Here is a 26,549-nt window from a genome sequence, read left to right on the forward strand (position 1 = left end):
CTTATGTGCAGCCTAAATCCGCCCCTCTCCGGTTTACACCCGTTGCCCCTCGTCCTCTCGCTACAAGCCTTTTAAACGCTCCCTCCTCAGCTTTCTCGCACCAGAGCTCCGGTACCGAGTCACCCCCAGCCGCTCCGCGCCGGCGAGGCTGGAACTGGATGGCGGGGGGGCAGGGGGGGCGGATAGGAACGGGGAGTTCCCCGCTTGCCGGTGATAAAACCTCCCCGGCACTGCCTCAGCCTCCCGCCCGGGGGGGGATATTGGAAGATCCCCCCAGCACGGCTTCAACCGGCGGGGAGCCGGCCGCTCGGGCTCCCCCGCGGGCAGAGCCCCCCACCCGGGCCCCGGGAGGCGGCGTTACTCACCGCGACAGCGCTCGCAGGTGGCCCGGAGCTGCGGGTGACGAGCGGCGCCTCCGCCCCGGGACGCGAGGAGCGCGGTGGGAGCGCCCGTGTCCCCGCCGGGGCCGCGCAGCTCCGCTCCCGCCCGGAGCTTTAACCATCTGTTGCGAGGCGCCTCCTCCAAGCGCCACCGCCTCCGGGAGAAAGCTTCGTCCCCCTCCCTCCCGCCGCGGAGCTCTCAGCTGTTAACCCATCCCCTGCCCATCGCCCGCCCCTCGGGGCGCGTCGCTCCTCGCGCCCCTTGTTCCCGCCAGCAGGAGGAGCGGGGCCGGGGCTGCGGCCCTGGGGTCAGCGCGGGGGAAAAAGGCAGCGCGAGTTGGGGCTGATCCTCCTCAGGTTGGTGCGGATGAAGTCCTGGCCTGGTCAAAGTTCTGTGCTGCCCGCTGACTAACCGGGGCTCCCGACCCGGGGCGGGGGGGAGGAGGCCGTGGCGGCGACGCTGACAGGGAGAAACACACCTCGTCCTGCTTCGGCGGGCGTAAAGCGGGGCTAAACTCTGCGTTTAGGCTTCTTGGATACCGCCTGTGGAGAAGCTGCTCCAAAAGAGTCAAAACTCTTTCACTGTTTGAAGGGTTTGAGTTTTAGCCCCCAGCATTCCGCATTTGAAGGTGTTTCCCCTCACGGGAGGGGAGGCCGCGCGCAGGGGCCCTTGGTGAGGGCGCGGCCTCCCTCCCAGGTGGTGTCACTGCAGGGGTTCGCACTCTATCTCTAAACTTACCCCAAGTTTTTTTCCCCAAGCCAGAGTTCCTCTGGGGTGTTAGTTTGGGATTTTTTTGGTTTGGTTGGGTTTGGTTCCCCCCCCCCATACATTCCTTCAGAGTTGGGGGGGAAGAAAATAAATCAATCAAAAGAGGTGTTTTGAATAATTCCCTTGTTACAGACACCTCCTGAACATGCTTTTTAATCAGGTCCCTATGTTTTCACTTGATTCTGCACAGAAAATCTAGGGAATGGGAAGCTAACTTTATTCCAACAGGTTCCCGGGAAATATCTTTATGAAGATATGTCAAGAAAATTATGCAAATTCTTTTCAACTTTCAATAACTTAGAGTTAGAAAAATGTTCTTCAGGTGCATGCCGTGAAAACAAAAAATTGTACATGTATTGCTTGTGTTAACACAAGTTCTAAAGGCATTATTGTAATTTGTTGTAACTTTTAGATTCTCATTTCTGACACAGCGGTTTAAGAATCAGAGTATGGGTCAGATATGATTTGCAAGATTGCAGGATATGAGTTATATTATTATGCAAATTTTAAGGTTATCTTTTCTCATTGACATGTATGTTATCTGTAGCTGGATAGTCTTGCAGTTAAATTAATCACAGGCCCTTTCCTTTTATTATAAAAAAATATAATTTCTGGAAATAAAGTCAGCCACCTGTGTTCCATACCAATGCTGTTATAAAACGGCTTGTAAATGGTACAAAAATTTATTACTCCACACAGACACTTTCAAAGATGAGATATGTTTCTTACCCACTACGAAGGCTTTATCTTTGCGTTAAGGAATCTCAACACAGCTGACATTTATCTTATTATTACACAAAAGCTCAAAAATACTCAGTTCCTTTAAATGATTTTGGTTTTTCTTATGACATTCCAGATGGATGAAATTTTGCCTCATGTCTGCAATGCCTATAAATCTGATGGGAGAATTCGTCATTATAAGATATTTTTAAAGAACGATTTATATATAGTCATAATTACTAGAATGACAAATTAGCTAGTGAATCTTCCATTAATCTTACAAAGCTATTCTCAAGCCTAAGTTATTCCCATATGTATTCTAATGAAGGCCCATCATAATAATTTTATGAGTTATTGTTTCCACCATTACTACAAAGTTTTGTCTTACTACTCTAAGAATGTTGTTATTGATTTTATTAATACATGGAAATTCCATCTAACATCTTAAACCAGTTCTTCTGGGTAGTAATATGTGCATAAAACGATGGACTTGCTGTCATCATATACAGACGCCAAACAAAGGATGGTTGGATACGGAACAATCCGTAGGCGAACAACTGGTCTCTGACATAGTGAAAATACCAATAACATATTCGGTTGTACAAGAAGCTGTGGCAGAATCCAAAAGCTTATGCAGGTAAGTGGTGTCTTAGTCCACTGCTGTAATAAGCACTGCTGTTAAGTATAAAAAACTATGCCTGAAGTCTTAAAATAGGGTTTCTCCGTGAAGACTTTTGTTTCACAAGGAAAATGATCACTGTGAACGCAGCTGCTTACTTTTTCTTTAAATAGGCATTCTTTCTTCTAGCTCATTACAGTTTTTATTACTTATTGGTATAGATTAAAAATATGACAAATTTCACATGTAAATATTATCAGTACCATGTATGCCATGGATGTGAGTAGGGCAAGTTTCAAACAGACCTTCTACATCCCATCAATGCAGGGATTTTCTTCTGTAATTTTGCTTGCTACAGTCCTGGTGTGTGATCTTGGGCAATTTGTTGAACTTGCATGTGAAGCATACTTTCATCCGTGAGATCTGGGAGAGTCGTATTTGAGGAAATGCACTTCATCAGTAATAATATTTTGTGAATTTATTTATCCATGACAAATGAACTAGTAAATGACATCTTTGAATATAGGCATCCAGTCGTTACCCATCATAATAGTATTTTCTCCTGCTTCATACTAAGTGACATATACTCAGCAGTTATGTTGCTTAAAACAAAGTTTAAAAACTGAGCAGTATATTTTGCAAAGTATCATAGCAAACAACTTAAAATCAACAAAGAACCTGTGTGAAAGTCTTTTAGAGAGTAAGCTGATCTTCCTAATTGGTCAAACAGTGCACTAGCAGTGTGTGCAGAGGTAAAGCTGCAAGCTATTGTAGTTCAGGAGACTAAAGACAGGGAGAATGAAGTTTTCCACAGAGTTCATGATAAAGAGCACTCTGAAATGCTTTATGTTTTCTTCATGAAAAAAAGATTGCAGTGCCTAATTATGAGAGTTCAATGAAAGTAAGGTCTGGTACCGCAAGAAAACTATTCAAAAACTATTTTGGTGTGGTTTCCATGTGCAGCAGGTGTTCATCACAGCAATAAACTAGGAAAACAACATCTCTTGCCATTCCCACCCTACATGTTTGCACTAAGAATTTTGGTTTTAGTGGGTGCTTTCAAGTCACTTCCAACAAGAGATTGTGTGTGCATGTTACATGTACTTACCCTGTAACTTTCTTCCCACAACTTTTCTTTATGCAAAATTGGGTGAAATGTGATCCATTAGGCTGACGCTTTCGGAAAAGTTAAAAATATTGATGTGCGTTTGATGTAATAATCAAATTTTTTAAATCCCTAATGTCTTAGAAGATCCATTAACATTAATCAATCCAACATATCTTGATTGTGCTTGCCAGCTGCCCTTTTCCAAATAAAGATATATCAAGTTGCATTAATAGCATCAGTAATTAAGTACATGCGTAAATGCAAAACCAAACCCTGCAATTCAAATAGTGCAAATTTAGGCCATTGATTTAGTTCCAGATCTTGCAGCTAGCTGTTCTCTGAAGTGAACCAGCCAAAACCATGAAAGTGGAACTCAGCATATGAGTGCAAAGACAAGAGTTTGAATTTTAACTCTCCTTTTTTATTCCATGTGAAACACATTAAGTCCCCTGTGGAAAAAAGACCCTCAGAATTGAATAAACTAATCAGAAACATACCTTAGACCCTTAGTCATAAAAAAGTTGCTTTGTTATAAAGACAAAACAGATTTGTGGGAATGTTGCCACTTTTTGTCATCTGTCGAAAGCTGGGGGTTGTTTTATTTTGGTTGTGTGCCAGTCATGACTCAGGAACTGTTACGAAAATGAATGTGCTGTTTCAAATGTTGCAAGACCTAGCCTAGGTTTATATAGTGTAGTGTATTTATAATTTTTATTTAATTTAACAAACAAATTAATCTCATAAGTTGCAGATCTGAAACAAGTTGGAAGGTCACTTAGGAGCTGACACTACTGGGAAAACAAAAACATCGATGGACAGTGCTAACCACTGAAAATGCCAGTGGATGGTAAGTGAAATGTTATGTTCCTACCCCACAGGGCCGTGCCTTCTGCTAGCAAACAACTTTGAGGAAGGGGAGAAAAAAGAAAAACAACAATATCAACAAAAGGTACAATAAGTACATAAGGAAACAGCTGTCTAAATTTCAGAAGATAAGGCAGTTGTCTATTTGACTCCAAGATTAGTCTTTCTATGTAAAGACGGCTATCAAAACTCTGAGTTTTTCCATGTTCTTTGACAACTGTGGTAATTGATAACTGCAATCTTGTGTTTCCTATCTTCTTACTCAGAACACATTAAGGAAAATGGATTATAATGCCAGAGCTAACAAGGAAGTGTTCTGCAATAACAATCTTTAGCTTCTAGAGCACTTTTCTGTTTCAAAGGGCTTTGCAAACATTGATTAATTAATCTGTCCTGTGTTCAGTTCTGGGGAAGCATGCAGTCCTCCCACTAAACAGCTGAGCTTTGGTTTGGCTTTTAAAGCCTGAACTGTGCTGTGGGGTCTGGTGAGTGAGCACATGCAGAGAGGCAGTACTGGAGTGATGGTTGCTGAGGGCATGCCGTTTGGGTACCTATAAGGAACATGTTTAACAGTGACTGTAAATCTTTTCCTTTCTTGAGGTGCCAGACGATACAGAGGTAAAAAAGCCGCATTATCTCTTTCCACAAGTTAGGTTACTTCTTTGTTGTATTACACATGAAGGCAAGTTACTGTGCTGACACAAGGATCACAGTCATCAAGTTCCTTCTGCTACCCACGCATGCTCACACATCGCTTTTCTGACTTTCTACGTGTGCAAAGGCAAAACTTATTGTATTGGTTTCTATATTTAACCTAAAATTGATATAATTTTAGTCACTATCCCTTTGTAATGTGGAGTTTTGCTTTTCAGTCTAGTTCAAGACATTGGATACATTCACTTGCATGGACTGCTTTCACTTTAGGTAAGACTGGTGCACTAGCTTTGTACCTTCTACAGTTTCTGCCTAAAAACACTGATCCTCACTTTGTCAGCTGCTAGGTTGCGTGATCTGAATGATATGTATCACCACTTACCATTTTAAGAGCCCGTTTACATCAGCCACTGGTACCTAAACCAGAATTCTTAACTTGAAATGCATAGCACACTCATTATGTACTTCAAGTGAACAGAGTTATAATGGAGCCTTGCCGATGATACTGTCTGAGCAATTGCATAAATCGCAAATCTGCTTTGATACAGTAGTGAATCTGGCACTAGATGTTACAGAGCAGACTTTTTCAGAGTCTGGGTGGAAGACAAAGCCTGAGACACCTTAGCTATACTATAGAAGATTTTTTTTCCTGTCTATGGTATGTTGAGGAAAAGCACCTTAAGGAGGAAGGATACACAAAGTCATTTCATTGGGGAAAAAGAGACAGAGGGAGAAAGAACTTTCTATAGTTTAGAAATCTCTGCCAAGTTGCTTGCTGTAGAAGCTTCTGCAGACAGACTTTGTAAGCAAAGATTCCTTAGAATCTAGCAGGGGACTGAATATTTTTGAAAAGATGTACAGCTTTACACTGCGGGACAGGGTTTACATTATTTACTGAGAAATGGTTGGCTGCCTGCCAAGCTGAAAAACACTCCCTTGCTAGCATTTCAGCTGAAGAAAAAATGAGGTAAAATAAATACCTCAATATTACTCTATTACAGTGTTTAGACTTTACCCTTCAGATGGAAAAATGAAATTTATTACAACAATAAATGACCCCTAAAGATCTGAGAACTGCCAGGGCTCTCTGTCTCTTCTTTTCTAATGAAGCTTTGCAATTTCACCAAAGTCAGAAAGTTGTGATTGTACCAATAGATCATGCCTGTGCATACATATGCAATGTGTATAGACGAGTGACATGCTTTAATTGTATTTTTAATGGGAAAGATCAAATAATTCCATAAAATATGTTACAGGCCTCATGATTGATGATTTCATTTGAACAAGGCAAATTAAAAATGAGACTGAGAGGACAGGGAATCTGTGAAATTACTCACGGTTGTGCATGCAGATTCATGCATAGATCTAATAATATTTGATATGCATCATATATGTGTGTGGCATCTTTTCTGGTTACAAGTTCATGGATCTCTCCTATTATTTGTGTATTTCTAAAGCAAAACCAATCAACAAGAATGCAATTTCTACATTCTTAAAAAATGCATGAGGAATTGAGCACAGTTATCACTGAGAATTTTTTCTTACAGTATCTGGAAGTAGTATTATATATATATAGTACTACTGCACATTCAGTTGTAAAGTAACCAGTGAATTTCTAATTTGCAGATGAAGAACAGAAAGGCATGTACTCTTTAAGTCAGCTCTGAGTTTCATTCTTCACCAGCAATGTGCACCGGCCTACTACTATCTTCAATCACACAGGTTAGTTTGCCAACTGTATTTAAACATTTTCTTCATGCTTCCTGCTAGAGATCTAAGATATAATAAAGTAAACAGCATAGCTATAGGCTAGGCCACACACACATAGGTTTGTGGCTATTAAGAGAAGCAGGAACCGTAGTGACCAATTAACTTGATCTTCTAGCATCCAGGTTTTCTGGTTATACAGTGGATATTTCAAGCTTCACTGGTTACCACTGTCTCTATCATGATAACTGTTCAATACCACAGATACTGTTAGGCAGTATCTTACCTTTTATTTGCCATGTGTGTTTCTATGTGTTCGAGCCTTAAGATCAAACACTCCCTGACCTTTGGGGTGTGCAGTTTGAACCACAGTCACACCGGGATTTAGCTGCTAGCCTTTACTAATTAAAAATTTCTGACAGAACTGCCATTTTCATTTTTTTACTTGATATCTGGACTCAAACCAGACTTACACGTGTGAGATACATCTCAACATGCATGAAGCTATATTTAGAATCTCCAGGATCTCAAGGGTAGTTAACTTGAAGGTATTTCCTTATGCATGGGAACAGACAATATATACAAAAGTGGAATTTCTTTTGAATTTTACTCTTCTCAAAGTAGGTACTGAATGAATATTTTTATGTACTGCCTTTATGTTGTAAATTTGTGTGTGGGTAACAGTTTTCCTAGGACAATGTGTGTCTGTATAAACATGTCTTTAACTGAGGGATGGGCAAGTGTTGGGCTGAAGTCAAACAGCTTTAGATATGAGTTGGATTGCCTAGTGTATAACAGGTATTTGGCACAGAGACATCAAATAACAGATTCTTCTGTGCACATACCCTTTCTTTAGGTAGAAAGTAAGTGTATAGTCCGATGCTATGCTCTTCTTGCTGCTTGGCAAGTTGATACAGGGCATCAGAAATAATAAAATATTTTAATAGTTTTCTTATATAAAGAAATTACGATTAAAGAAATTTCTGCTCCCATGAGACTGATGTCACGTACTGCAACCCCTGATTATATGAATCCTCAGGTTTTGCCTTTCAATTTTGTATTGGCAGAGTAGAGAAATCTGAGTGTGTGTATGAAGGGGGAAGGGACTGAGCTGTGCGGTTTCTAGGAAGCAGGAGCAGCAATTGAGAAACCCACCCAGAGGTTTTCATTATATGGTTCTTATGAAAGAAACTACATTGTGGGATAAATGCCCAGGCCATTGTTTGGTTTTTAACCCATTCATCACTCAGATGAAATGTTACCGAAGTAGGCTGAAGTTTCTCAGAGTAAAAAAATGTTTTGGCTTAATGTAGAGGATCAAAGTTTTGTCTGGTAAATCTGTTGGTGTGGAGGTCTTTTATTCAATAGATTTTACCTGATAGGGTCCATTCTCAATATATGGTGTCCTAGAATAGACAAAATAGTATTCTTATATCCCCAAAAGTTGTTTAGCAAAAATAAGCTTAATATGCCTAGCACAGCAGCTGTAAGGATCATGATCTTTACAGGCAGAATGTAAACTTTAACATTTAAGATTATTTGTAATAATATTTACTTCTATGCTGTGACGGTATAACTAAGAATAACTGCAGAAAATATAAAATTGTAACATGCTGTTTGTAACCTAAATCTATATGGGAACTGAGACCTCACAAGACCAGAGTTTGGACCTAAAATACGTGAATCATGGTGTTCTGGGTACTGCATCGGAGAAGACAACGAGCAAATGCAGTGCAAAGGTATCACAAATAGTAACATTTTCTAAACTACTGTTTTAGATAGAAAATTCAAATTAATTCCTGCCGTTGGATGGAAGGATTAATTTCCACATTTTATTTTTCTGAGTTGTGACTTTTATTATGTTTTCTTGACTGGTTTTAGCATATACTATAGATTGTACCACTTCCTAAATGAAACATTTTTATTTGTGACAGATGACTTTGCAGTAAAATTGCATGTAGGAGAACATCATGAAAAATAAAATTCCCAATCCATTTTGTATTTTATTCCTGCTGAGAGCTAGTTATTGTTTGAAGTTTCACCCCACTGCTTGAGCACTCTGGTTGTGTGTTTGTTTAAACTATTTCTTAGAACAATGCATGAGAGAACTGAATATGGAGGAGACTTGCTTATAAATTATATTACGTTCTTTTTAGTTGTCTCTGTTGTGTTTCTCAGTTCGTGATTGCAACAGACAAAAATTACTCTGGGCAAAGATGAATAGGAACACATAAATATATTGCTTATTCTGTATTTCCTTCTGTTTGATTATAAAACTCACAACTCTCCCCCCTATTTTTATCAGCTACTGCTAAAGTCAGGCTACAGTGGGGGGTTCCACGACCTGTGGTCAGCTGACCTACTCTTAAAACCAGAAAATTTGGTTTGTGTTTGGTTGCATATGCATTTTTAGATTACTCTTTTTCATTGTTTCAAGGATGACTCTAAAAGTCAGTCCCTCTGGGGGTTTTTGTGCAAACATTTTATGCCCTTTTAATGTTGGGTAATACAGAATTGTATACTTGAAGCATAATCTAGAAGTTTGACAGATGACATTTTGGATTTTCTGGAAAAGAGCAACACAGATAGCAGCACTGACTGTTGGTTTTAAGTCCACTTCACTGTAGAGTTCAAATGTCTTGTCTTCCAGTTACTCTGTTACATGTAGATTCACGATTTACGCATTTATCTTTTCCTCAACTTTATTATGACATTTAAGAATTGGTCAGCCCAAAAAAAGCTCTCATTTTTTAATTTCCATCTTGTTTATTCCTTATAATAAAGTCATGTTCTCTATATTTCAGATAGGTAAAAGGAGAAATCCCAGTTGTACTATTGAAAACCAAGGTCTCCTAGATAACTTGTGTATGTTTTCCTGGTTTAAAAAAATAAAATTTTGTGTAGGATTGTAATTTCTTTCTCATTTCCTCAGTTTTGTGATTATTCCCAGTGCGCAACAGGATCCTTTTGTTGTTCACAAATTTGTGCTGCTAGGTAAACAATAAACACATAGGCTAGCATCATAATCTGGGAAATCCACGTGTGTTTCATTTGTTACTTGTAAAAATAATCTGATTCTTTTAGATCTTCTCTAGAGACATCACTTTCTGATGCTTTAAAAGAGTTTAGGTACACTTTCTTGTGGAGTGGGTATGATCTGATTTATTTGGACATTGTACATTCCATTTCACTGAGTCATTCTAACCTTCAGAGGCACCTGTTGATTTGAGAGACTGAAAAAGCATAGAACACAAAACTTTTTATGAAAAGAATCATACGGGAGGACAAAAGAAAAACAAAATACGAATGTGGTGGACAAAAAAATTAAGAAAATCTGTTAAAAGAAATAGAACTCTAAATTTACTTATTCTTTTCCTGTCATGTAATGCCATTGCCTATATTCATGCAAGGTCACTGCAAACTGTGAATGAAGAGCTAAAAAATAACACTCCTTCTTACACTGAATTGGTGGTTGAATATTAAGTTCCAGATAAATTACTGAATATGGAACTCAATCTTTTACTAGCCTGTCTTTTTTTGGCAAGTATCTTCTATGTGGACTAACTGCCATAAAATTGACTTTAATAGAAAAACCCCAAACATTAAACCATATCCCAGACTGTGTGCTGGCTCCTTTGCACTAAAAGGATCTATAAAGCTTTCCTGAGTTGGCCGCTGAGATTTCTCCTGCAAGAGGGAATCCCTGGCTGAGGTAGAGCTGGCTTAGAGCCACCTTGGCTTCCATCTGTGCCAACTGATATTAAGAAAGAGATCTGGAATATTGTCCTTTAAAACTGAACCTCCTATAGAAAAACAGAGACTTGCGCTGTATTTTTAGCTATGTCTGAATCTTTAAGGCTCATTCTTGCCCTGTTCCTATGTCCTAAGCATGTCTTTATCCGATGTGCATATGAAAGGACTCTTTCAGCAGAGTTGTGGTTTTGCAGCCTTGAATAGGTTACATTTCTTTAAAGTATTTATCTTCTCTTTTTGTAAAGACGTTTTTCTCCCTTTATATGAATGTTTGACTATAACTATGAAGAAACTGGGTGCACTTCCTTTGGAAAAACTCATGCTGATTCCAGATAGAAACTTGTTTACAGTTCCTTTTCCAAGTACTATCTATCTTAATATTTTATTCATAACTATAGTCTATTACAAAATGTTGATTCAGACACAATGAAGAGTAAGTAAGTTTGGTTTGTGGGTTTTTTTAAGTAGGACTTTAATGACAAATTCAAATTCCTTTATTTTGAACCCTTAATGTTCTATCTGAGTCCACAAAGATACAAATTAATAATCTTAACATCCTTAGGTTAGGTATGTGATCTAGAGCCACAGAAAGCTGACAAAAGCCAGCAAGCTTAGTTTGAAAAATACATGTACCAGAGCTTGTAGTGTTAATATCTTACGTAGGGAGCTGAAAGCACGTTAGAGTTTGTGTGTTTACTTACTACTACAAATGTAAAGGGAGTCATTGTTACAGTAGATGATGCATAAAAGGTTGCAACAACCAGTTACATAGTACAATGTAATTTATCCTTTTTAATTGCTTCCTGTTTTGACATAAAGAATGGTTGGTTATTTTGCAGTAGGTATGGTTTTGTCTTCAAACTGCTTTGAGATTTTGAACCCGACAAACAATGAGCACTTTTATTTTACCAGCAGCAGTCGACCTCAGTATGTGCAGGCAAACTGTTAGGTGACTGTTGAGTTACTGCGGGTAACAAGTTTGAAAATTTTAAGTGTTTGTGTTGGTCATTGAAATTGAGAAGACATTTTGGAGGTGGTATTTTCAAGTACCAGCTGTTGTGAAAGATGTCTCCTTTCTGAGTGTATACCTGCTCCCCTCCAGCAAGGAGAGAGCAATGGAGAAAATTCCCAACTTTAGATGACATCCAAATAACAGCTTTCTAAACAGGTTTTCTAAACCACACTTATTTACTAGACTAATACATTCCTCAAAACAAAAAAAACAAAACCAAAACAAAACCCATTTTAACAGCCTGCAGGTTTCTCTCATCATCCTAACGTGATACCAAGAGCCACTTCACCTCCATGGGGCTGTTCAATAGTGATTGCATCAGTGTGTTAGAACAGTAAGAATTTTCCTGACAGTACAGCATTGGCACTCTAGTAACACCAGAGCTACATTTGGTCAGTACAGGTACAATAGAGATAAATTTCAGTTCAAATAATTTAACTTGGATTTACTAGCTTTTTCTTGCAGAGTTGAGCCCAGTTACATTGCATTGTGGTACTCTAGCCTAGCTTGTAGGTTAGTGGTTTACCACTAATCTTTCAGTATCCCCAGTTGAGCCATTTAATTACACTTCTTGCTCCCTGATGGCCAGTCTGGCCAGACTGTTGAGAATGGACTCACATATTAGTATCTTATGTTCTATAAATATCTTATGATGTTATTTCATTGTAAAATGGATAAACTAATTTGTTCTGTAGATGTATCAACTGTGAAAGGTAGAAAGGTTGTGGCATATTATACTGTGAGATGTTTGGGTCAGATACTCAACTTCTGAAGGTTGACGTAGCTCCATTTATACAACGTACCTTTTCCTGATCTACATTGTATTATTTTTTTTGTATTGCGCCTTAAATTCTGACACTGGTAATGTTATTGCCTATGATTTGGGCTTTGATGTAGTCTGTCTGCAGAGGTTAAAAATTCCTTCACTTCTTACCAGTCCCTGAGGCATATTATGCTTAATGACATCTTAAGTGAAACCCGAAGTGCCAAGGACCAAATTTGGGTCTTGCGGAAGATAAAAAACGTTTAGAGATATCAGTATAGAATAATTTTGTAACAGAGCTGTAGGGCAGGAAAAAAGGAGTGTCCCTGCATAGAAATAGTCATTTTAAAAAGCACAACATTTGGACTTCTTGTAGACAGTGTTTTAGAACTTTGATAATTATTTCCAAGTACAGGAACAAACACATTCTGCCATTAACCTCGATGACATTTTATGCAGAGAATTTCTTGTAACCCTTGCTAAAGGTAGTATGGCCTATTTCCAGCTATATGAGTTTCTTAGTGTTCACTACAGGTACGTCTGTGGTTTATATTTATGGGGTTTTTTACTGGACCAAATTTTAAAAACATCACATATTAATTGTAGGCACAGGTATTCTTCTAATTAACCAGTTAAAGCCTGTAGAAACCTGAGGAAAAAAGAGGGCAGTTTTTTCTTTAAAGAAAGATCTTTCTTTATACTGCCTGCTGTCTTTCACATAAAGACATGACCTACTCTTTAACAGCTCATGCCAGTCTTTTGAATTAAAGATGTCTTTGTAGTTTTAAGGTGATTTTAAATGTTCCAATCCATTAAAACATTTATCATTAACATTCCAGCCAAATAGTCCTCTTTATGATTAAAATAGTTTAAATGTTGTCTAATGGACCCAGAAGGGTAACTTCACTGTGCATTTCATCTTTGTTAAGTTTTTATATTCTGTGTATTATTCTTCACAATTACACAGCCAGTAGCCTTTGCAGAGCTGTTTGATTGAGAAGAAGTGGAAATGAAAGGGAGATATTGAATTTTTGGATTAGTACTAGCTACACATCATCTGTGTTGGATTAAAAAAAATTCCCGTGTGTGGATCAAGAGGTTGGAAATGAGATATAGAATTGTTCATATGTGGCTGTAGGATCAAATCAGTTTGACTCAAGCTGGTTGCATCTGGTGATTGTTACAATTTGTTAATCTTTGGGAAACAAGCCAATGGGAAAATGACTATGTAACAAAGAGCTGACCAAGATACCTCTGCATTTGTTGTGCTCTGTTTCAAAGGGGGAAAAAAAGTACGTCAGAGGTGTAGCTGGAGCTTACTGAGCTCCAGTGTTCACAATGGTCAAAATGTTGTTGAACAGACAGTATTTATGCTAATTAGATTTTATATATGGAAAATGAACCCATTTCAAAAAAAAGTACGTGTTTATGTAGAATCATAAATGCCATTTTAAAAAATCTATAATGAGAGTATGTGTTAGGTATACTTGATAAGGAAGAGTGCGGGAATGTTTATTCGCTGATCAAATATCAAATTTTATTGGGCAAATACATATTTAGGTTTGTAATTATTTTGATGTTTGTCCCAGACAAGATAGATTTTCTGTTTCTCCAAATATTTAGATTTATAACATCTCTTTAAAATTATCCCAAAACTTAATAATAGGAATGATACAAAACACAAGTGAAATCTTGTGTGTATAGCACGTGCCCATGTCTTGTCAAAAATTCTGTGTAAGTTTAAAAAGCAGCTAATGCAGTGCAAGAGCTATAAGAGTAGTGGATGGCATCAATATGCTGGAAAAGATTTTGTGAAATGAGACTTTATACCTTTGCTTAAAAACATCAAAGGATAGAGAAGATGATGAATGCTGAACAGGGTTCAGGTTTATTTGATTATTATATTTGTGACTTTTTCAAATTTCTTTAAAGATGTGCTGAGTTTTGCTGTTTTACTAGCAGTTCAAGACCAAATAGGCACAGTTTAATTGTAGGCTTTGTTGTTGTCTTTCTACTGACTTAGTGCAGGGGCATTTATCAATCTAAGTTTTGAAATTAACTTCAAAATGCAAAAAAGAGAGCCTGTAAGCATATTTTCTAACATAAAAGGAATGTTAGGATCTGAATTATATTGGGAAGATGGTTAAATGTCTAGAAAGAAATTGCCAGATATGATGTTATGCAGCTTGGAACTCTTCTGGAGTTTATTTCAGAGGAACCATTTTCTACAGCATTATTTTTTTGAGTGATATTTTATGTCCGCTGATTTACTTCAGTTTATAACATTGAATTACAATGTAACACTTCACTAACATGAGCAAAAATGTTATGACTGAAGTTACAGTTTATAACATTAAAACTTTAAGTAGTATTGCAAAGAAACATGAACTATTATCCTTGATCTGCTGTTTATTCCTCATTCTTTTCCCTAGTCTTTAAATCAAATCCCTCAGACCTAACCTCTTTACCCCATCTCCCTCCAAATCATGACAATATGTTCCAGCAATCATCCCGATGTGTGCAGTACTCAGAAATTACAGTATAGCATTTTGGATCATTGCAATAAAATAACATCAGACTTGTGGATGAAGATTCTTCATAATTTTCAGAGCAAAACAAACCTGAGAGGTTCGTGACAGATCTTCCAATTCAGCTGCAGCACCTGAGTAAATTACCACATATTCAAACCATATTGTTAATTTCTTTACTTGATTGTTATCTTCTTGGGTCAAGAATCTTGCCTTGCTATTTGCCTGTGTAATAATCAGCATAATACTGGCTACGTACCATTCTGCTTAGATAATGTGGTGAATTTGTTTTTTTAAGTCTGTTCATCTTTTTCTGTGTGAGAAGTGGAAACACAGATTGTCATCTGTATCTACCAGCAAAAACACCCAAACCCCACAACAACAGTATCTTGTTTATAACTTTACGTGGCCCAGAACATAGAAGTCAAGATTGCAGTTGTATAGTTTAAAGCAAGAAGAAACTGGATCTTGGATGAAGACAACAAAAGGACTGATATACCAAGCTGTAGCTGTGCTAAAAATCTGAGTAATATTTCTTCTTGCTCTTTGATGAATGGGCAATGTCTCTACACACACTTCCCCTGGCAATGTCCTTTTGTTGACGTTTCTACTGCCTTTCAGAAAAATCTATGAGCACCTTTACAGAATACGTTCCCAGTAGGATATCAGTACTCTCCCAGTTATAGCTTTTCCTTCACTGTTTTATTTTTTTTTTTATTTTAACGGAAGTGAAACTGCCACCCATTTACCAATACTCAGGGTTTTCTTGCTCATGTGTTGCCACAAAGTCTATGTTGACCACTGACAGGTGGTCAACTTACTAAACTGTATGCTACATCATTTTTTGTTGATTGATGTATTCACCTCTTTGGAATGATCCTTGTCAGTGCCAATGCAGTTAAATTTTTTGTCCTGCTCAAAATCAAGTGCTATTTTTTCTGCCACTTTGTTTCAGTGGCTGAGATGTAGCTGTCACCTGAATTCCTTGGTTTTGCTTTCTGCTGAAAAGTTGGAAAAGAAGTTCTATCCCACATGCATTACCTGCTGTTATATACAGTCTTACAGTTTAGGAAATAGCAGTAGATCTTTCCTTACTAGTTTAAGGTATTTTCCATGTAGCAATGACACTTCACATTATGTTAAGTGATTTGAAAACATGTAGCATCTGAAAATCTTGAACAAATGTATTGTTTTCATTTTGTGGACAGAACTTCAGCTGGTACAGTCAGCAGGGCTGTCAAAAGGACTGCATTGCTTTTTGGGTTTTCTTAAAGATTTTTACTTTTAGTTTATAGTCCTAATTGCTTTCAAACTGTTCTGAAGAAGCAGGCTCTTTTATGGCATCCTCCTTAAGCTGTCGTATGCTAGATTAGCTCTATAAGCTTATATTGCACAGTTCAGACTGAAGAAATTTATGCTACTGCTAAAATACAGTTAATTTTACATACATCTTAGGCTTTGTCATTGCAATGAAGTGATGTCACTTATGTAATTTACGATGTTCTCCTAACTCAGTGCCTGGATTTTTCACTTGATATGCCTGGGAATAGTTAATAAATTAGAGACTGCTGTGATATTTGGCTGATACTAGACAAATCAGACAGATTTTCAGGAGAGGTAATTAATCTGTATGGAGTGTAGTGGTGTTAGCTTTATCACCTGAGCTCATTCAAGCACTTCTGGGTTGTGTATTGTATTACAGTGACATACATTCAGGAAGACATTTTGTTGTGAAACTGAAGACAGCTTTCCTCGCAGGATTCAGATAATGTTCTCAGTCATGATTTAAGGAATGTGAGAGTGTTGGCGTACGGTGTTGTGAAAATTCTGACACCTGCTATTTTTTTGCCCTTTATATTGTCTGTTATGAGGTTACTACTTTCATTATAGTATTATAAAGTGTAAGCCTTTACTAAAACAGAGATAATATGTGCAACTGTAACAAACAAAATACATATTACTGACCATGTCTTTGAGTTGATTTCCAAGTTAGAAAAATGGGTGATTAGTACAATGTTGCCATACATGCCAGTAGATGTGAAACTTGCATTTCTCATAGTGTTTTTTTTATCAAATCCAGAGGGCAGAATGAAAATTTTATAAATAGGCTGAGACTACTTCCTAGACTGTGTTTTCTATGCCAGCCATGTTTAGTTTTATTTGAAAGGGCTGCTAAGAAACCCCTTCACTGATGACTCCGTTTTGGGGTCCATTGAATTACTTCATTGGAAGGAAACTGCAAGGATGAGCATTGTAACCTTTAGTACACATGAAGGCTGTATGCCGTCATCTTTCGCAAATAGCAGAGTTTTTGTGTGTGACTGTTTTTGTTCATCATGTCTTTCAGAGAAAACACATTTGATTCTGACATTGAGTATAACTTAAATAAGCCTTCAAGCCATCCCAAAGGAATTCAGAAATATTCAGGAATGTTTTGGTTGGAAAAGTGACAAGGGTATGTATAGGAGCTCTGGTTTTGATTCCCAAAGGGTATGGTTGTCATCATTAAGGCTACTAATTATATGTCTCTTTCTTTCAGATTTCTATTCATAACCGTAGCATTCACTCTCCATTTGTCTGACATTTTTACTGTTTGAGAGGAACAGAGAAACTATAGAAAGTATTGCAATTATTGTGTGTCAAAAGTCAGTTTCAGATATGCAGTCTGAATTTTAAAATACATTGTGTCACTGAGCAAATTATTTGCTAAATGTCAGGAGCCAGACCCTTAATTAAAGCCTGAACAAATCTATCTGTTGGAACTAAGGACTAGCTATGAGTCCTGTGAATGGGATGTTTGGGAAAAGACACAAGGAGTAAGAGTTAAACTGTAACTTGAAGCAGGTGAGATGTGGAAGACTTGGAAAGTGAAATCAGGCTTAGGAACTTTTCCCTTTCACAAATTCTTTGGCAAATTCAGATCTGCCAAGATGCCTTTTCAAACCTGCTTGTTTCAAAGGAATTTTGTTATATTTAAGGGAGGAAGAAAAATGAGTGCAAAAATGTTAGGCTGATAAGTAGGCCTAGGTTTTGTGCTGTTTTTCATAATCAATAGGAAATCCAAGAATTCTGTCATCTCTGAGGAAAAAAGTGCATACCTATGAGATAACAGCCTCTGTCTTATTGTGATCAAGTCCTATGGGTAATATGGCATGTTTTCTTCAGTGAAAAAAAAGTGAAGAGCATTTTTAACTTTTATTGAACTAATATCGGCAAAATAGGAAACACTAATCTATTTATGTCATAACACTCAAAATTATAACATTCTGAGCTCAGAACTGCACAGGGCACAATGTACAGAAGACTCAAAAAACTTTAATGTGTAGATTTCAGGAGTTCCTTATTTCTATCTCCTTTTCTTTCTTGCTTGCTTGCTTGCTTGCTTTCATTCATTAATTTCTCTTATCTCTTTCTCTCTCTTTTTCATCTTTTTGTCTCTCTAGAAAGAAAGACATGTTATGGGTTTTTGTGACAATTCATGCTAGCACTGGGTTATGAAACCCCCAAACACTAGGCAGAACTGAAGTTTATGATTGCCCCATCCAAGTTCTGGCATGTACTGTTGTTTTGCATGTTAATAAAAGACAGGTTATATTGGTCACTCACTGTTTCTCCACCTGTCTTTGCTGGTGCCCTGTTGAGGAGCTGAGATGTATGCGGTAAGCAAAAAATATGAATAATTAAATAATCAGCCTAAAGTAATTTTTGTATCTGTGTATTTCTAGACATACAGATCACCTGCCAGTTAATGCCACTGCATGTGGATTCTTCTGTGCAGCTATTCTAACATGACTGAAGAAGAATTTCTTGAGAGTGGAGAGGTCTATAGAGACATATTTGCCTGAAAGTTTGTTTGGAGTTGTTTTTTCTTAGTTAGTTTTTCTAGCTATAACTGCAAGTTTTAGTAAATTCCAGACAGAGCAGCTTGTACAATAATATTAGCGTTAGCTGGGATTGCTTATAAATACACTGTCAGACTCTCAAAACATGTGAATACTGATTGTCAAAGGATTTAATTCCCGATGCAGATAAAATTACTGCATTCTTGTTTGCTTATTTGTAGAATGCAGTGAAATGAGCTGCAGATGCATAATCTCTGTCTCTTCCTGCCAGTAATGCTGCATGTAAATGAAGATTGTTAAATTACCGGTGAACTAGGCAGATGTAGAGTCAAAAAATTTATCACAAAAGCACACAGTCCAGAGGGTTAGGAATGAAAAATTTCTTCTCAGTCTTAATTCTGGTTAAGGTTGTGATTTGCTGTGTAATCTTGGAAAAATCATTTCACCTTTAAAGGATTTGCTTTTCCATGCTAAAGTTGAATTCATTATCAGAGAGCCACGTAGTGAACACTCCTTATCGTTTCTGCTCTTCAATCGGAGGAAAGTGTTGTGTGGATCTGTTGTTACTGTGATACTCACCATGGGCAAATATCCTCTGTGGAGAAATGCTTGTAACCAGTGCTTAACCATGTGCAAATCCTACTAGTCATTATCTTTAGGAAAAAGAAATAATTCGGACTTCATCTCTCTTTCATGTGAAATCTAGGACATGACCATAACCTCTTGCTAGCATGTCACAGAAGTATGCAAATCAGAATGGGAAAGATTTTCTGCAAAAGATGAGCTGTATTTCACTAGTTGCTTTTCTAGGGAATAAAGTAACTATTTAAATATAAGAGCTTTACATGTGGTAAGGTATTAAATGATCTTCAACATGACATTAAAAACTGCCGTAGTCTCAGATAAGCCCTTCCTAGTCATTCTTTTGTGAGCACTGGAAGGAATTCACTTTGTATGAAAGCCACTTAAGCAGGGAATGCTGTTTCAGGGCACTAGTCATAGTCCTGTAATCAGGCAGTGCCATAAAACCGTGGGAAGCAATGTATTTGCTGAAGGATCTGAATGCTTCCTTTGTGATTTCCTAAGAATATTTTGTTATGTTTTAGGTCTTCTTTCCTTGTGTGCTGTTGGTGAAAGGTTTTCTGAGCACCTCAGCTATTCTAGATTCTTTTGTCTGTAGTGTTGTTAAGTGGGGCCTTTGGATGCCAGGTGTGCTGCTCAGGAGAGGTTTGGTAGAGCTGTAAAAATTACTTCAGTTGGTGCTAAAGCTCCACTATAGTCCCTTCTGCTTTTTCACTCGCCTCTAATTGTACAGAAGCTTCCATTCAGCTCCACTACCTTTTGTCAAACCAGATTTTGGTAGTGGCCAAATCATACTCAGGCATTTGAAGGCCAATGCACAATGCTGTTTGTTTCATCTAAGTAGTGCTTTTCAGGTAATATGTTCAGATCTTGAGGAGCTAGTGTTCATTGATATATAAAATGGTAATGTTTTTACCACTTCCTCTGCTGCAGCACTTCTGATACTCATGTATTGTGCCTGTGCTGTACAGGGGATATCTAAAAGGCATTTTGAACAGACATTGCAGTGCTTTAAAAAATTCTAACTAGCAAAGTTCACTCAAGTGAAGCTTGTTGAGATGGTCCTATTTAGATCTCAACATATACCTTCTGGTGTTTTTTCCAGACTTGCATTTCATCACTGAGCGCACTCTACTTAGATGTACTACCAGTCTTGCCTTTCACATCCTGAGGTTAAATACTTAATTGTGCTTTTGCTAGTTTGAGAATGGATTATTGAAGCTCTTTCCACTTAATGGGATCTCAGACAGGAGCTGTGCAGAGATCACAGTGAAGTCAAAATGACATTGCCAGAGGGTTTTATAGAAATGAAGTCTACTGAAAATGGATGCAGCTCGGGCATGTCAAAACAGACTAAAAACCCAAACAAAAGCAGACATGACCCATGTCTACAAAAACTCCCTGCTATTCCCAGTCCAGCATACCAAACAACAGCTCTTCTGCTTTTGACTCTTGATTTGCAGCTCACGTAGCACTTCCTTTATAGTCACCCTTACTCATGCCTGTATAGATGCCTGATAGGATGCTTGTACTGATGTCTTGATTTATGGTTGTTACAGTATGGTAGACCTGTCATTCCCTTTCAAATTGTAAAGATGCTTTAAGATGCCTTTTGAGATACAATTATTGCTGCATCTGGAGATTTAATCTTTAGAAGGAGAACTGTCTGTCTGCTCTATTCAGCTAATTCTCAGTGAAGCGAAACTTTCATTGTTTATAGAGAATGAGATCTTCAGTTACTTTTCTTTGGTCTGTACGTAGAAAATAAGAGAGTTGGTCAAATGACAGATTAAGTGAGCATGGCTATTCTATAGAAGCTGGACATGCACTTTTTTCTATGATTATTCACCTTAGTTCCCAAGAGACTCCTGGCATAAATTTGAGGATCAAACATCGTATAGCCTTTGCACTTCTTATTTTAGAGAGTGAAAGATAAGTTTAGAAAAGCTTTTGAAAATCTAAGGCTAACAAGGGTGGGCGAGGACTACTTCATTTATAGGTAAAAATGTGTAATATTTAGCAAAAAGTACTGCAAGAAGTGATTTTTTTTTTAAATGGGGTTTTTTTCCCCCTCTGTGTTTAAGGTTGACAGATCATTGCGCAAGATGTACGCAAGACGTACGTAAGGTACTGCCTGAGCTTTTTACAGATTATTTTAATTGGTACTTCTGCCCTTTGGCTTGACTACTGTTTCACCAACTTCGATGGTGTAAATTCATCACATATACTACCCATTATTAGCTTCTTGTGCTACAGCATATTTACATGAGATTCTGGTTTTCAATATTAATATCATACTGCTGTTTTGTCATTGGCAAGCATTACTGGTTTTTGCCAAACCTCAAACTAGCATTTGAGAAAACATTGTAGAGTCTAGGTAATAAACATTATTTAAATAAAAATTGATAGCTAGCCTAAAAGTTGAAGATTTATGGCTCTTTTAAGGAAATAGATTTAAAATTTGTATGGCCTTGCATCTACTTTCTTTTTTATTACTTGGATTAAAAAAATACTGTAGAAGTGAGAAGTTAAGTTTGTTTGTAACCGTGCAGAAGTGCTGGGGCTAGAACTACAGAATCTTGGACCATTACTGGTCTCTAGTAATTCAGCTGTACCAGTAGAGGGAGCTTCGGGTTTTGAACTGCAAATCTGCTGTTTGTCCTTTGCTTTCTTCTCTCTACTAAAGCATGTTAGGAGGGTAACATAGATCAAGACAGACCTACGTGGTGCTGTTAGTTGCTTTTGCAATGACTTTCATAACTATCTTCACAAGTCTCTGACAGAGAATGGCTGCCATCTGAACAAACTTTTCAAGACTGCATCATCCACATTATAATTGTAATTTTATGTGGGGTACACCCCAGTACACAACCAGTACATTCCTTGGTAAAATAGTCAGCCGCAGGTTGTTGTCAAAGCCTGTGTGCTGAAAGGAAGCCACCAACCGCAGTTGTCTTGATTTTCTTCCCCACTGCTTTCCAGATTCACACAGTGCTTTCCCCTGTCTCTCTGATGCATAATGTTATCACTCAACACTTTATTTAGCACACCAGCTGCAAAAGTAATGCAGAAATATGTAATTCTTGCAGTTTTACTGTGAACTAGAAAGTGTGAATTAGGGACATGAAAGTACACAATGCTTGTATGTATATATGTGTACAAAGATAAATACTTCCATATTGTTGAAGTTTACAGAATTATTGTAAACGTTTGAAGTAAAAACATTGGCAGGAGAGGTAATGTGGCTCCTGATGCCCTTGGTTTTAGTAAAGCAGCAGCTCTTTTCATGAAACATTGTTACGTAGATCTGTTTGCCATGAACTGACAGGGGTAGAGTGGTGAATTACAGTGAAGTGTGATTTGGTGTCTGTAAATGTCTTTGCAAGCTGGATGTTTCAGTGTTCTGGTCAGGTACTGTGAACTTAGCTACCACCTATATTCTCACTTTTTTATTATATTTACTTATAAGGACAATGAATAAGTCAAACTCAATAAAATGTTCTGGGTGACTACAGTCTACTCTCAGACTGTTATGAAGAACTATTCTATCTTTATGTCTGATGATGAACAGTATGAAGTATACAATGTTAGGCAAAAGATCTGGTCTTCAAAACCACTGTAGAATAATTACATTAGCTCATTCATGGCATGCTTGCAGTGATTGCACTGGATAAGGGTATTTCTTAGAGGGCTCAGCGGGCATGTGATTTACCCAGCGTATCATGTAATATCACCAAAATGATGTGAAGAATATTGTCTCCAGTAAAGATCTTAAAATATTCCACTAATTCCTCTGTGACAGCTGTCAGATGAAAAACAAGACTAAGGAGATATTATCAAAGCATTGGTATTCTAGATGGAAAAATCTTAATGAGGCTAGCAAGATAACCAGATTGGGATGCTCTGTAGGAACTACTTCATAATTCATTAAATGTCAGTGACCCTACAGAGGGCTTCATGTTTTTAAAAAAGCTAGTTATTGAAATGGTTCTAAAATTTTAATGTATGATTATAAAATTCTACTGCTTTTTTGTTACCAAATAGAAGGAAGAAATGTTGAGAGGAAACAGAATGTCCTCTTGAAAGGGGGCACACTTAAGTGTGTGGATTTACTTCTGTTTTAGATATTTCAGTTTTCCAGACATGTGTCAGATAGGGGGAAGATGATAATAGGATCAATCTCCATGAAATAAAAGTTTTTATAATCTCAGCTATTTTTCATCAAAGGACAATCAAATTAACTACTACTACTTTAGAAAGCTTTTTCTTTCTTTTTTTTGCTTTTCAGTTTTTTTAATGGAAGCTAACTACTCTTACTCTATCTTTCACCTGAAGAATTTACATTCGTAGGCTTTGCAATTTATTTAATATTTTCCTTTCTGAATACATTGGCAAATTCTTTCCCTTTTGCTTTTAAAAATCACCCATATTGACCACATTCTCCTCTTTTCAGTATGACAAATTCTCACCTGTTGATGAATATCAAGCTGGTGGGGGGAGAGCTCTTCTAATCCTTGGAAGTCACTTTTATCTAAGCTGGTTGACAGAGCTAATTTTAATGCAGTGTTAGAATTTTGTGTAATCTCTAAATTCATCCTCATTATGATGCGTCATTTTTCATTTCATTTTCACTACCACTTTCAGCCAAATATTTATGTTTCAGCAACTGATCTTCCTCCCTCTGGCCACTACCTCCTCCCCCTGCCCTTCAAATTTGCCAAATAACCTTTTTAGTGATAGAAGCTCAATTACATTCAACATTGAAAACAAGCCTTATCACTTCCTTTTTTTTGCAGTCAGCCCCTGGATAGCTTTTGATTTTTACATTTAGACAAATGCAGACTGTTGGATGTGTGTGTCAACACAGAGGGAATAACATAGTATTAATGCATTGCAATAATATTTTAAAGGTTTAGTTGGTCTGGTTTAAGATTTCTATTCTCAAGGTCCTTTTCTGTTGCGTAACACAGAATAGGAAAACAATTGGTTGAAAAAGATATGCATTGACATGTTGGTCTTCATAGGAAATGAAGCAGCATACCTGAATAGTAAGCACTAATTCATTATAGATGTTAATAGATGGCTCTGGCCACAATTTGTCACTATTCCTTTTTGCAGAAGATATATTTTTCCTATTGATTTTTTTCTACTGAATCCTGTCAAGTCTTCCTGAAGTTACCCCTCTATCCACTCCTTAGCCATGAAGCTGGCTCTCTGTCTTAATCTTGTGCCCAGCCCTTTGCAGGCACTGTTTTACTTGTTATTTACTCATTCTTCATAGGCCTTTCAACGTTTACACTGGAAAAACACAGCCTATTATTGTGGATGCTTTAACTCTAAATTACAAGTATTCAGAATAATTTGATTTTATGAGGGGATATTTAAAGCATGAGTATAAGATTTGAAAATGCTTACTGGTGGGTTTGTCTATGTCCAGGCTTTAGTGTTAAGAAATACAGTATTATACTGTTTTCCTTTGAAAAACTGAGCAATGTGTTGTTAAAATTGGACTAAAAAGTTCCCACTGTTTTTCAGAATAAAGTTCTGGTATGGGAGAGAGTGTTAATTTTCATTTTATGACATGTAAAATCCTCAGGCAGTTTAAGAAACCTATCCTAGAAATGGTAATGCATTTTCAAAATGTGCTTGACAGGCAGACATGGATTTTAGAAGGACTTAGTAGGAAAATGTGAACAGCTTAGGACTCTAAACTAGAAAAGGCAGAGGTTAAGGATGTGCATAGTGTTTGTTTGTTTGATGTGCAAATCTGTTCATTTGAGCTCTTTTTGGGTATGACTAACTTCAGGTACTGGAAAGGACAGACTGTAGAAACTCTGATTTCTCAGCAATCCAGCAGCTGGTGGTCACATTGCTGGGTCATTTAGGTGGACGTCCTCAGACAGCACCTATAGCAAAAATTAGTCTCATATGATAAAAATACTACCTTTAAGAATTTCTGTTATTTAATTTTGTTCATACAGCTAACCCATTGTCACCTGCTATAGGGTATATTTTACTGACAATAGTGTGTGATGTTCCACCTCCAGGAATTATTTATCCATGGGTAACACTTTACTGAATTATTAACGTTACTTATTGCTTCACACAACATTTAGTCTCCAAATCCAACCACATGAGTAGTAGTTGCTGCCTGGTTGATTTTGATGACAAAAATAACAAATTGAAACCATAACATTTGTTTACTCAAAGCACATTAGGCTGGTAGTTATCAAATAAGAACTGTATTCCCACCTTAAATTACCTTGAAAATAAAATCAATAGCTTATTTAAACGCAAACCAAACAAGAAAAAAATTAATTGCCCCCAGGAAGACAAGTAACAAGTTTCATTTAGAAAGAAAGAATACTGATAAACTAGCAGAAGAGTTTGCAGGCAAAAGTGGGATACACTGGTCACCAGAGGGAATAAGCAAAAGAAACAAGTGGAAAAAAAAAAAAGCCGTTAGTTTATTGCTATCGCAGTACAAATGGTTCAAGCATGTTTCAAATTTATGGTACGTTATGACAGAAATAATGAGAATAAACACACTCATGACTCAACTGTGCATTCAAAGTGGATTTTAAGTGTTTCCATTTGAGAAGTTATTTTAGGAAGTGAAATCTCCAGCTAGTAGAATGACAGCTCATCTATACTTACGCTTAAAAGGCAAAACCAAGGTGATTTAATTGAGATCCCTTGTTACCCGTCACCAGCCCGTTCCAGAATTCTGAATGAGCCAGTCCTAGTTGCTGCCTTCTCTTGCCCCTTTTGCACCTGCTGTGTTTCTTGCTTAAATGAACATTTACTCTGAGATAAAAAGCAATGTCTAATCCTTAATAGTCTTGGGGAAAGGTGTCACTAGCACTTTAAAGCAAAATGATATTCGGCATATTTCAACTCTTTTTGAAAAATCAGGTCAGTTATTAATCTTATAGTGAATAATTCCAGCAGATGGCCAAAGAGCTGACTCTTTGTTGAACTCTAAGTGTCTGATACAGCTTCTTTTGAAGTTAGTGGCAGGGTTCACATTTACACTGTTATCATTGCGGGTTGGCCAGTGTCTGGCAGTGAAATTTCTGGAGGTTGATAGCCTGGAGAAGTTCAGCTTGGGCTCGCTGCTTCAGCTTTGTTCTGTCACAACTGTACTGTTAATTGTTGGCCCAGCTAGAGGAGGAGAAGCAAATTTTAAGACTCCTGAATATGCAAACCATTGCAAGGAGAACAATTGACAACAAAAGACAATTTGAC

At 37.5% G+C, this 26,549-nt stretch overlaps 2 long non-coding RNA genes across 2 annotated transcripts in view; both read left to right on the forward strand.

Annotated features, from left to right (window-relative positions):
• Positions 1–653: 653 nt before the first annotated feature.
• LOC138728562 (uncharacterized) lies at positions 654–4,410 on the forward strand. Its single transcript, XR_011338725.1, has 3 exons — positions 654–737; positions 2,379–2,506; positions 4,342–4,410. It is a non-coding gene; the product is annotated as an uncharacterized lncRNA (long non-coding RNA).
• Positions 4,411–5,340: 930 nt separating this feature from the next.
• Positions 5,341–26,549, forward strand: part of LOC138728642 (uncharacterized) — a 128,877-nt gene continuing 107,668 nt past the window's right edge. The window contains exons 1-2 of the long non-coding RNA XR_011338728.1: positions 5,341–5,384; positions 6,741–6,836. This is a non-coding gene — a long non-coding RNA (uncharacterized lncRNA). The remainder of the gene's footprint in view (positions 5,385–6,740; positions 6,837–26,549) is intronic.

This window comes from Phaenicophaeus curvirostris, chromosome 18 (assembly GCF_032191515.1).
Source record: "Phaenicophaeus curvirostris isolate KB17595 chromosome 18, BPBGC_Pcur_1.0, whole genome shotgun sequence".
In the NCBI taxonomy this organism is placed as follows: Eukaryota; Metazoa; Chordata; class Aves; order Cuculiformes; family Cuculidae; genus Phaenicophaeus; species Phaenicophaeus curvirostris.